Consider the following 13,160-nt stretch of genomic DNA (forward strand, 5'->3'; position numbering starts at 1 on the left):
TATCATTCTCAATGGTGAAAAACTGAAAGCATTTCCTCTAAGATCAGGAACAAGACAAGGGTGCCCACTCTCACCACTATAATTCAACATAGTTTTGGAAGTCCTAGCCACGGCAATCAGAGAAGAAAAAGAAATAAAAGGAATTCAAATCGCAAAGGAAGAAGTAAAACTGCCACTGTTTGCAGATGACATGATACTATACATAGAGAATCCTAAAGATGCCACCAGAAAACTATTAGAGTTAATCAATGAATTTGGTAAAGTTGCAGGATATAAAATTAATATACAGAAATCTCTTGCATTGCTATACACTAACAACAAAAGAACACAAAGAAAAATTAAGTAAACAATCCCATTTACTATCGTGTAAAAAGAATAAAATACCTAGGAATAAACCTACTTAAGGAGGCAAAAATACCCATATTCAGCAAACTATAAGATACTGATGAAAGAAATCAAAGATGACACAAGCTTTTTTCTTTCTTGAGAAAAAAGAAAAAAGCTTGCGTTATCATGCTCCCTGATTTCATACTTCTAAGCTACAGTAATCAAAACAATATGGTACTGGCACCAAAACAGAAACATAGATCAATGGAAAAGAATAGAGAGCCCGGAAATAAATCTACACACATGTGGTCAATTAATCTATGACAAAGGAAGCAAGAATATACAATGGGGAAAATAAAGCCTCTTTGATAAACGGTTTTGGGTAAACTGGACAGCTACATGAAAAAGAGTCAAACTGGACTGCTTTCTCATACCATGTACAAAAATAAACTCAAAATGGATTAAGGACTTAAATGTGAGGCCTGAAACCATAAAATTCCTAGAAGAAAACATAGGCAGTTCACTGTTTGACACTGGCCTTAGCAATAGTTTTTTGAATCTATCTCTCCAGGCAAGGGAAACAAAAGCAAAAATAAAAAAACAAATGGGGGACTTCCCTGGTGGCGCAGTGGTTAAGAATCCACCTGCTAACGCAGGGGACACGGGTTTGAGCCCTGGTCTGGGAAGATCCCACATGCCGCGGAGCAACTAAGCCTGTGCGCCACAACTACTGAGCCTCTGCTCTAGAGTCCGCAAGCCACAACTGTTGAGCCTGTGTGCCACAACTACTGAAGCCCGCACACCTAGAGCCCGTGCTCCATAACAAGAGAAACCACCGCAGTTAGAAGCCTGCACACCACAACGAAGAGTAGCCCCTGTTTGCCGCAACAAGAGAAAGCCCGCGCACAGCAACGAAGACCCAATGCAGCCAAAAATAAATAAATAAACAAATCTTTAAAAAACAAAAACAAATGGGACTACTCTAACTAAAAAGTTTTTGCACGGCATGGGAACTACCAATCAAATGAAAAGGCTGCCTACTAAATCAGAGAAGATATTTGCAAATGATATACCTCATAATAGGTTAATATCCAAAATATACAAAGGACTCATAAAACTCAATATCAAAAAACAAATAACCTAATTAAAACATGGGCAGAGGATATGAATAGACATTTTTCCAAAGAAGACACACCCTTGGCCAACAGATACATGAAAAGATTCTCAACAGCACTAATCATCAGAGAAATGCAAATCAGACCACAATGATATATCACCGCACACCTGTCAGAACAGCCATCATCAAAAAGTCTATAAATCACAAATGCTGGAGAGGGTATGGAGAAAGGGAAGCCTTCTACACAGTTGGTGCGAATGTAAATTGGTGCAGCCACTATGGAGAACAGTATGGAGGTTCCTCAAAAAAACTAAAAGTAGAACTGCCATACCATCCAGAAAATCCACTTCTTGGTATCATTCTGAAGAAAAACTAAAACACTGATTCAAAATGATATATGCACACCTCTATTCATTACAGCATTGTTTACAACAGTCAAGATATGGAAGCATCCTAAGTGCCCAGCAACAGATGAATGGGTAAAGAAGATGTGATACACACACACACACACACACACACACACACACACATATATATACACACACGCACACACACACACACACACATATATATATACACACACACGCACACACACACACACATGCATGCACACACACACACAACATGGAATATTACTCAGCCATAAAAATAAGGAAATCTTGCCACTTGTGAAAACATGGATGGACCTAGAAGCTATTAGGCTAAGTGACATCAATCATATGGAGAAAAATAAATACCATATGATTTCACTAATATGTGGACTCTGAAAAACAAAACAAAGGAACAAACATAACAAAGAACAGAGTCCTAGATACAGAGAACAACTAGGTGGTCACCAGAGGGGAACAGGGTCGGGGGGTGAGTGAAATAGGTGAGAGAGTTAAGAGGGACAAACTTCCAGTTACAAAACAAATGAGTCCCAGGGATAAGGATGAAATGTGCAGTGAGGGGAAAGTTGTTAATTATATTGTAATAACTTTGTGTGGTGACAGATGGCAACTGGACTTACTGTAGGGATCCTTTTGTAATGCATAGAAATATCGAGCCACTGTATTGTGCACCTGGAAATAACAGAGTGATGTAGGTCAAGTATACCTCAATTGAAAAAAAAAAATAGGTAGACACTGGGAGGAAATGTGTCAAAATGCTAAAATAGTTATCTCTGGAGTGTGGGGATTATGGGAGATAGCAAATTTTTACGTTACGCTTTTATGTGTTTCTGGTAGTCTGCAGTGAACGTGTATTGCTCGTAATATGAAAACAAAGCAACAAATGTCATTAAAAATGAAATGAAAAAAACATATCTCTTAAATCCCTTCCAGATGAAGGCTGTTGAAAAATACCTTCAGGACTCCCCGACAGCACTAGATCAGCAGTTGTGTCTTGCGCAATACTATCAACCAGCCAGCAGAACAAAGGGGAACAGCTAGTCAGATGCTTGTGCAATCCGGGAGCCACTGGTCACATACGGGTAACTAACTTTTCATTAAAATTTAGTAAAAGAAGAAAACTCAGCTCCTTCGCTAAGTTAACTACATTTCAAGTGCTCAACGGCTGCATACAATCGGCAGCTACCATGCTGGACAGAGCAGGTTATACGTAGAACACGCCTATCATTGCAGAAAATTCTACTGGACAACACTGCTGAGCTTATTAAAAAGTGCTAGCTTCCTAAAGGACCAAAACCCAAATAGCTAAGAACCAGACATTTTTCATAAGATAACATTTGGAAAAGCGTGTTGAGCATAATTCACTTTTTTAGTTGTACAAGCTACATGAGAAAAAGATAACACAGTCATTTTTAACCCAGGAGGTAACCAGAGTCATGCCACAATACCGTTGTGAAATCAGTTTGCACATTGATCTTTTGATACATTCACTTCTCCACATAAATCTTCTGGAATGGAATTTAAAATAATCTAGTGGGTTTTTTCCCCAAATTTAATATTATAGTGATAACCTCTTGTGGATGTGTATTGAACAAAGTACACCTGAAATTACCTTTCCTTATTATTTTATTTTACAATGATAAATATTTACATTTAAGGTGTTGCATTTTTTTTTTCACGTATTGCTCCTTATGGGTTCTTTGCAGAGAATTGTCAAATATACAACTACCTACAATATATCTTCTTTGGTATTATTAAGCATAGTTTAACCCAAAACAGGAATAACTTCAAATTGATGAATAAATTTTAGCAAAAAAGATATCTATTTAAAATTTTGTGTGTTTTCTTAAAATAAAACAAAATGCTGTTAAGACAATATCCTGCATGGGACCATAGTTGAGGAAGAGATGCTAAGACATTTAAACACTGACACAGTAACACGACTTCAATAACAATAATAATAGGCTTACTATTAGATGCCAAGAAAGTTTCAGCCCCGTGGCTTCCCTCAATAGCTTACGTGGGTTTTGCTCAAGGGTCAAGCTAGTGGATTGTTGCTAAAATACCAGAGCTGCAATAGGTCAGAGGGGCAGGAGGTATCCAGGAAGGATATCACAGGACTAAGGACATGTGATTAAGTCCAGCTAAGAAACTTATTTTGTTTCCATTTGAACTAAAATCAGCTAAGGAAAAAAGCCCTCTATAAGCACATTGCGAAGAGAATGCCTACGCTTAAAAAAATTGCAACATGAGCAAGATGATGTCTCCACTGAAGAATACTGACAACCCTAGACCTCTCAGATTTCCTTGAAAGAATAATCTGGTGTGCTAATCACGGTGCATACACTGCATTTTGACTGCTGAGTGAACATCAGCCAGTGTTACTTAGTTATTACCTGCAGATAAATGAAGTTTATTGCATGCCCCTCTGGTACATTTCAGGAAGTATGTGATCTGATTTCATTGTGGGTTGGCAATGTTTACTATCTTTAAGGAAGAATCTACCTCATTCTAAATCAATGAAGTTCTGTGGAAAGGAAAAAAATATCACTCTAGCACACACTAGACCCAGTTTTTTAAAAATGCAAACCTGTTGAGTTAACAAGGCTCAAATTACTTTTGAATAAAATTTAAATTAACTTAATATACTTTAGACTAAAGTAGTTTTCACATGTGTAAGTATATGCTGATATATTGTTAAACTATATTCATTTATTTTTGTTCTAGTACTTTTGTTTCATTGAATAGTGCTTCTCCCTTAAATCTCTCGTAGTAATTTAAACCTTTTCCTGTAAACCTCTCTCTACGGAGACCTTTTTGTTAGCGTTTAGTACGTGCTGATCAATATTGTTTGCTCCTCTTCGCCTAAGATTCGGTTTTAGTTTCATGTTAATTTCCTCAAATCCCCTGGCAAGCTCCTCCAGTGTCTTGGCTAAAATTAGCAGTGCTTGAATCTACTTATTCTGAGCCTTGATTTTTTTTTCAATCAGGAGCATGTTTTGAAAAATCATCAGACACTCCCCCTGCAAAGCTGCTCGGGTTTCCTTGACTTGCGGTCCTCGCCGCGCCCAGGGCCGGGGCTGAAATTCCCTGGGCTCTGCACCCGCGCGGCCGCCTCCCGCGCCGGTGCCCAGCCTGCACCCGCCTGATTCCCTCTGCGCCCGGCACCCGGCCAGTCTGGACTTACTGCGGGACCCTTACCTGTGCACCTGCAGGAGGGGAGGGCGGGACTCCGGCACCCACGTTCCCGCGCTAGTCCGGGCGCCGTTCCTTACCGCCGAGACGGTGACCGACGCACCGGGAGCGGGGAGGAACGGGGAGGACTTAGCAAAGGAGACCCGGGACCTGCCCTGAGCGGCAGGTTGGAAAACACCTTCTTCCAGCTGCTGGGCAGGGCACGGTCATGTGACTCCACGTGAAGTCACCAGGCCCTCTGTCAATCAACCAGCAAACTAGAGAGGCCTTTGTGTATTTTAAGAGATGATTGCTTAGGGAACTCTGAGCGTGTCACCCTCTCCAGATGTCCCAGAGCTTGGTATGATTTGTACCGTTTATGGATAAAAGGACAAGGAATTTCACACAGTTGTTAGAGATTATCTAAAGCTGAATTTTTTTTTTTCATGGAACGTCAAGAAATTCATCTGAACCACTAATGTCACTAATTATCTCTTCGGACATCACAAGATTTCACTTGTAATCACTAATCCTTTTTAAACGCCCCCAGACCGTTTATCTGTGTATTTATTTGGTCTATTCTGAGGGTCAAGTGAGAACAGATCTTCTAGATGCTCAAGCCTGACTGCCTGTAACGGCCTCCAGGGGAGAGTTTCTGTGTTGTTTCGTTTTTAAAATACTAATACCTGAACCCCACACCAGACCAACTGAAATTGAATCTCTAGGGGTGTGGCTGGGACACTGTTCTCTTTTAAAACCTCCTCCAGGTGGGTCTAATGTGAAGCCAGGATTGAGAAGCCCATTCTAGACCAGCAGTTGTGACATTTTACTGCTGGTAAGAATTACCTGGAGCATGGATCAAGAAGCAGATTCCTGACAGCTTGATTTAGATTTTGAGAAACATTGCTCTAGTCCTCCTGTAGTGGTCTGATATGTGGCCACTAGCACCGTCTGATATGTGGCCACTAGCAGCTTATAGCTATTTAAATTTAAATTGGGATTAAAAATTCAGTAGTTCACTTGTACTTTTCAAGTGCTCAGCAATCACTTTCAGATGATAGAACATCTCTATCCTGCAGAAAGGTCCATCCTAGACTGTCAGCCCTGGGGGTGCAGCTGTGACGTATGCAGAGTCCACCCTCATGAAGATTCCAGAATAGCGAGGGACACAGATATGAACATGTAGGTTCAGAAAGAGGAAGTGCTGGGTTCTGTCCTGTCTAAGAGGTCAAGGAAGGCCTCTCTGAGGAAGTGACATTGCACACGGAGACATTGCAGTGGTTGGTAATGGTTGTGGAGTTACCACGAGAAAACATAAGGAAAATCCGAAGCCAGAGGAAATCCTGGAAGGAAGTCCTGCTTTAAATATTATTCACATTCATAAGCTATAGTGTATTTAAGCAGGTGGGAAGGTAACGTGTCATGTCATTTAAAGAATCAAAGAAGCTAAGGCTTTTCACTTAAGGGAGAGGCTTAATTTAGCAGTTCAGAAAAATTGTAATGAAATAACTTCCTCTTTCACATATCCAGACCCACAGACCCACAGACACACACATAGACAAACTCTCTCTTCCAAAAATATGGAGCCTAAATGCAGCCTAGCACTGCTTCATTTTGTGATTGCAAGAGACCTCGGTGAATGGTCACGTGGTTAGTTCTTGCTCCAGATTCATACTGAGAAGCTGAGACTCCCACTGTTGTGAATTCCCTAAAATCTAAACGGGAGCTGGGGTCTGAGTCAGGCTGGAGGACATTTATTATGGAATATCCCAGGGCAGGGCTTTTTATATCGGGCCACAGAGCCAACTGAAATGTGGACGATCCTCTCTCACATGGAAGTTTTCCTTTCACACTGCTTCAGGTGCATGAATGATTGAACATACATGTCTGTGTTGGCAGGTCTAGAAGATGTGGGTTATGCTTCATCTACTGGCCCTTTGTCTTTGGGAAAGTTATTTAATCTCCTTCAGCCTCCGTTTTCTTGTAGGTTAAATGCCAGTAATAAGATCTGTGGGGATTCCCTGGTGGCGCAGTGGTTGAGAGTCCACTTGCCGATGCAGGGGACACGGGTTCGTGCCCCGGTCAGGGAGGATCCCACATGCCGCGGAGCGGTTGGGCTCGTGAGCCATGGCCGCTGAGCCTGCGCGTCCGGAGCCTGTGCTCCGCAACCTTGTGAAATAAAAATTTGTATTTAATGGCAAGACAAGAAAAATTTAAACATAAAAAAGCCTTCTCTGACCTTTGGCCCCCTCTCTCCCGGCACTATGCATTGTGTATCCGCATTATGCACCGGCCAGACCTCCCCCATTTGTAGGAATACCTGCTCAACCACAACGAGCAACATTCTCCCAGCATTAACAAGACAGCTCCTTAAAAGACAACATTCCTTCCTGACCTTGTAGGGGATCACATGTCCCACCACGATGCCGATTAGATCTGGATCATCTAAACTGCCAGTAATATGTCACTTGATGTACAGCCCTCTGTCTGAAAACACTTAGAGAACTGTGCCTTGACTTCTAATGGGCACAATAGTTCTTAGAGCTTTCTGAGATGCTCTTCCTCAGTTATAATCCTCAAGACTGGCTTGAATAAAATTTTCCATTTCTTTCTTAGATCGACTAATCTTTCATTGGCACCCTTTCATGTCATCAAAAGATATAATGGATATAAAATATTATTATTAGGACTTCAGGTTTCCACTCTGATGCATGAAGATCTTGGAAACTGTCACTGCTGCCATCACAACAAGAGATAAGCTGAACCAACTGAAAATCAACAATTCTTCTTACATCTACCAGAGAATCCAGGACAAATCACCTCCCTGAAAACTGAAGAAATAGGTGAATGAATTCAAGACAATCCCAGCTGACTAGGAACAAGAGCCAGTCATGGGTGGAGACACTTAATCTGTGATCTGTGAATAGCTGGAGACTGAGGGTGGACTTAATTGAGAATGGAAAACTCTGGGGGAGCAAGGACTCAGCCTTAGGGGAGCACCCACACTTTCCAGAGTTTTACCTTCAGGAGCCCCACAAAGTTGTCCTGTGAAGATCAGAGAAAAATTCTCTCTTGCCTCTGGCAAGGGGAGGGAGAAAGCAATCATTTTGAAGTGTACCCAAAGCTTCCTTTTCCTGAAACAAAGGCTAGCCCTCAAGGGAAACTTCAATATCAGAGCTCCATCTGACCTCCAGGGAGAACAATTAGATAACTTGTGCCTCTTCTACCCTGTCTCACATGAGGGAAAAAAAGAACTGCTGCTTCCCACTTGGACATTTGAAGGTGCTGGAAGTTTGTCATGCCTGTCATCACAACAAGAAAAAAGCTGAACAACTATTCTGAAGGTAATAGCCTGGGGATTCCTGCCGGATAAAAAGGGAGATTCAATCATAAGATTATAGAACGCCTCTCCTTCCCAATACCTTACGATCTATTAAAAGTTCTCCAGTACAATAACAGTGGATTACAACTGAGAGAGCTTCAGGACACAGACACCATTCAGAAAGGAGTTTCTAAGTAAACACAAGGGCAGACAGCAGACAGAACAAAGGATGTTAAAGGAAAGTGGAACCTCTGACGCAGCAAACAGTAAACACAGCCCGACTCTTGGCCATGTTTACATAAAACCTCACACTAAAGACCTGCTTACCTCAGTTCCTATTATCTGATACATCATGTGTGGCTGGTAAATAATTAGAATGCTTGCTAAAAGGCAAGAAAAAAACACAGTCTGAAGAGATAAAACAAGCATCAGAACCAGACTCTGATATGGTAGAGGTTTTGGAATGATCAGACTGGGAATTTAAAGTACTTAAAATAATTAACATGATAAGATCGCTACTCGAAAAAGTTTACAACTTGCAAGAACAGATGTGTAATATAAGCAGAGAGATGAAGACTCTAAGAATCAGAAGAAGCTGCTGGAAAACAAAAACAATACAAAATGAAGAATGCTTTTCACAGCTGAGAAATAACCTATGAGCTTGAAGATATGTCAATAGAAACATCTCAAATTTAAGTGTAAAGAGAAAAAAGATTTTTTTTTGAAAAAGGAACAATATTCAAGAACTATGAAAAAATTACAAAAAAGTGTAAAATATAAGTAATGGGAATACCAGACAGTAAAGAGAGGAGGGAGAAGAATTATTTGACGTAATAGTGGCTGAGAATTTTCCAGAATTGATGGCAGATACCAAACCAGAGACTCAAGAAGCTCAGAAAACACCAAACAGGATAAGTACAAAAATATCTACATGTGGGTGTATCATATTCAAGTTGTAGAATATCAGACAAAAAAAAATATTGAAAGAAGCTGGAAGAAAAAATATACCTTACCTATGGCAAGGCAAGAATAGAATTACATCAGACTTCTCTCTTCAGAAACCATGTAAACAAGAAGAGTGGAATGAAGTATTTATAGTGCTGAAAGAAAAATCCACCAATGTAGAATTCTGTATCCAGTGTAATTATCCTTTGAAAGTGGAGAGGAAATAGACTTTCTCAGACAACAAAAACAGGAAATTTTTCATGAGTAGACCTGCCTTGGAAGAAATGTTAAAAGAAGTTCTTCATAGAGAAGAAAAATGATATAGTTAGAGACTTGGATCTACATGAAGAAAGGAAGAACGTGAGAAAAGGAATAAATGAAAGTAAAAATAAGACCTTATTTTTGTTCTTAATTCATCTAATAGATCACTTCAAAATAATAATAGCAACAATAAGTTGGGTGATTATAGCTTATGGGTAAGTGAAATGAATGACAGCAATGTTATCAGGGACAGGAGGGAGGAACTGGGAATAATTTATTATAAAGAACCTGCACTACCTGTGAAGAGGTATAGTGTTATATGAAAGCGGATTTAGAATAGTTATAAATGTTTACTGCATATTCTAGGGAAACCCTTAAAATCTTTTAAAAAGTATAATTAATATGCTAAGAGAGGAGAGAAAATAGAATCATATAAATCCCTGATTAAAGCCAGAAAAAAGGAGGGAAGACAAAAAAAGAAAACAAAGCAGAAGGGCAACAAATAGAAAAAAGTATATGGTACATATTAATCCACCACTATCAATAATCACTTTAAATGTGAATTGTCTAAATACACCATTAAAAGATAAAGACTGACAGAGTGAGTAACATATAGGACCCAATTACATGTTGTTTACAAGAAACCCACTTTAATTATAAAGACCCAGATTAAAAACGGAGAAAGATACACAGTGCTAACACTAATTAGAAGAAAGTTGGAATGGCCATTTTAATTTCAGACAAAGCAGACTTCAGAACAAGGAAATTTTCAGGGATACATAATGATAAAGGGTCAACTCACCAAGAAGACACGACAATCCTGTGTCTGAACCTCACAAACGAGCATCAAAGTACATGAGGCAAAACCAGGTAAAACTGCAGGGAGAAAGAGACATAAATGCACTATTACACTTGCAGTTTCAGCACCCCTCTATTGGTAATGGACAGATCCAGCAGGCATGAAATCAGTGAGGATATAGTTGAATTGAATAGCGCCATTATCATCTGGATCTGAAAGACAGTTTTGTATTTCATCCAATCACAAGAGACAACACATAAAACACTAACCTCACGTAGAAGCTCAGGAAGCTCAAACAAAATGTTAACCAGAATAGGCTACATTCTAGGCTGTACAACACATCTTAACACATTTAAAAGAATATGTGTCACACAAAGTATGCTCTCAGACCACAATGAAATTAAACTAGAAATAAATAACAGAAAGATAGCTGGAAAATCCCCAAATATTGGAAATTACACAACACGCCTCTAAATAACTAAGGCATCAAAGAAGAGTTTTTGAAATAAAATTTATATTGAGCTAAAATGAAAATGAAAATACTGCTTATCAAGCTTATGGGATGCAGTGAAAGCAGTGCGCAGAAGGAAATTTATAGTATTTAATACATATACTAGAAAAGAAAGATCTAAAACCAGGGAAATATATTAAGTATCTTGTAATACCCTATAATGGAAAAGAATCTGAAAAAGAATATATACAGATATGTGTGTATATATATATATAACTGAATCACTGTTCTGTATACCTGAAACATTGTAAATCAACTATACTTCAATACATAAGTAAATTTTAAAAAATCTACAAAAGTATTAAGTTTGTGATTATTTTTTGGCAATTACACTATTTCCTCAGCCAGGTAAATATATCAATCACATAAACATGATAAGGTATATACCTATATATTTTTTTTTATTTGATTGTATTTTTCAACCATTCACTAAATAAGGGAGGTACTTATAAAGTGAAACATATCCTGAGAAGTACTATTTTATTCTTTCCTTTAGAATCAAAACCAATTATTTCCCATTTTGATCATTGAACAGATGTTTATCATTTTATGACTCTTTGGGGGTAAGTATGGCTGTAAGGGCTTTCCAAAATCTACGCTACTCTCCCTCCCTCCAGTAGTTGCTAAATGATCATATACGATCCTGCTGGGTGTGCTCTCCTGCTCCCAAATTTGAGGATTCTATACATAATGAGAAATTATGAACTGTGTGAAGGCAGAAAAAACCTGTTTATTCACTAGATAGTGTAATCATCCACTGTAGTCTTTAAAAGAACTCTCCCTGGGTTCTTTGGAAAAGAAGGAATCAGTTTATCACAAATAATTTTCAAGAAGAGTTTTATTATATCCAGAAAGCAAACGAAATTTTCCAAGAATAACCTGACATTAGAAAAAATACACTGTGATACTGAGAATTGATGAGGCAAAATGTTAAAAATAAATGTTCCTGTCCTGATCCAAAGTTTATTTTTCATGTAAACTATTTCACAATAAAGTTTACCTCAATGAAAAATAAAACTATTACCTTTTGCTGACTTTTAAAAATAGGGTTCACAAAAAATTAGATCTTTATTCCTTAAAAAGTTTACAATTCTCTAATGTACTGAACCAGTGATAGTTTTAATCACCTATTCTGAGTTTAGGAGAACACTAACATTATTTACTTACCTTCATTTATTTATATTAATTTCATGAAGTCTTTGAAGCAGTGTAGAATGAGGACATAATAATAGGGATAAAAGTTAAAACACAGAGAACTTAGAAGAAAATCAAGATGAAACAAAAGGTGCAGATTCTAAGGACCTGTATATTTGCTGTATAAACTAGTGGTAAATTTTAGAGGCAGGTTTATAAAGTGCAGTCAGATCACAAAGGCCTATGTCAGGCATTTTTAAGGTACTATTAATTTTGCATCCTTGCATCCTCAACATTCATGCATTCATCCAAGACATCTTTATGGCAGATGTACAGTAAACTGGGCAGTGTTATAGACACTGGGGACAGACAACAATCCCTATACCAGCTCAGCTCTCAGCTATGAGGGCAGCCAGATCATAAACAGTACATGTGGTCTATTAAATAGTAAGATGTATTAAGGAAAAAATAAAAGAGGGGGAAAGACAAGTGTGTGTGGATGTGGGTGTGGTTGTATGTGGGGAGCTGTGTTTCTGGAAGGGTCATCAGGGAAGGTCTCCCAGAGAGGGAGACATTGAGGGGTGGCTGGGGGGGGGGAGGGGAGAGGGAACAGTGAGGACAGAAGCCCTGAGGCCCATCTCAGGGCTCTGAGGAAGAGAAGGAGGTCACCGTGGGTGGACCTGGGGTGGTGAGAATGGGGTGAACAGGATGGGAGGGGCCTTGTAAGGCCTACAGGGGACTCTGGATTTTCCTCTGGGAAAGATGGGGAGCAGCTCAAGTCCTGTGATCACAGGAGATGTATTAGTTATCTATTGCTGTGTAACAAATTATCCCAAATGCAGTGCCTTGGGGGACACTGGACATCTGTCCTCTCTCACAGTTTCTGTGGGTCAGGAATTTGGGAGCATCTTGGGTGGGGTTCTCACTCAGAGTCTCCCCCAAAACTGCATGGAGATGCTGGCCATGGTTCCAGGCATCTGAAGATGTGGATGGGCTGGAGGTGCCACCTCTGAGGAGGTTTGCTTATGGGCCAGGCACGTTGGCCCTCACTGCTTGGGGGGAGACCTCAGTTTCCTTTCACAGGCCTCATCAGAGGACTGCATGAGTATCCCCATGTCATGGTGTGGCTTCCCCACAGTGAGAACTCCGAGAAGGCAGAGGTGCCATTGTCTTCTATGACC

General features: G+C 39.6%; 1 protein-coding gene across 7 annotated transcripts in view; it reads right to left on the bottom strand.

Moving 5' to 3' along the window:
• Nucleotides 1-10,509, bottom strand: part of TMEM144 (transmembrane protein 144) — a 49,932-nt gene extending 39,423 nt beyond the window's left edge. For 4 of the 7 annotated variants that reach the window (XM_067737082.1, XM_067737083.1, XM_067737077.1 and 1 more), the window contains exon 1: nucleotides 5,035-5,133. The gene's annotated coding sequence lies outside the window, so the exon portion shown is untranslated. Of the gene's footprint in view, nucleotides 1-2,453; nucleotides 2,506-4,229; nucleotides 4,361-5,034; nucleotides 5,134-10,337 lie in introns of those variants that run through there. The other 3 variants (XM_067737079.1, XM_067737080.1, XM_067737078.1) reach the window with 3 other exon arrangements.
• Between the last annotated feature and the right edge of the window lie 2,651 nt (nucleotides 10,510-13,160).

The sequence above is a fragment of the Pseudorca crassidens genome, chromosome 4, assembly GCF_039906515.1.
Source record: "Pseudorca crassidens isolate mPseCra1 chromosome 4, mPseCra1.hap1, whole genome shotgun sequence".
Taxonomy (NCBI): Eukaryota; Metazoa; Chordata; class Mammalia; order Artiodactyla; family Delphinidae; genus Pseudorca; species Pseudorca crassidens.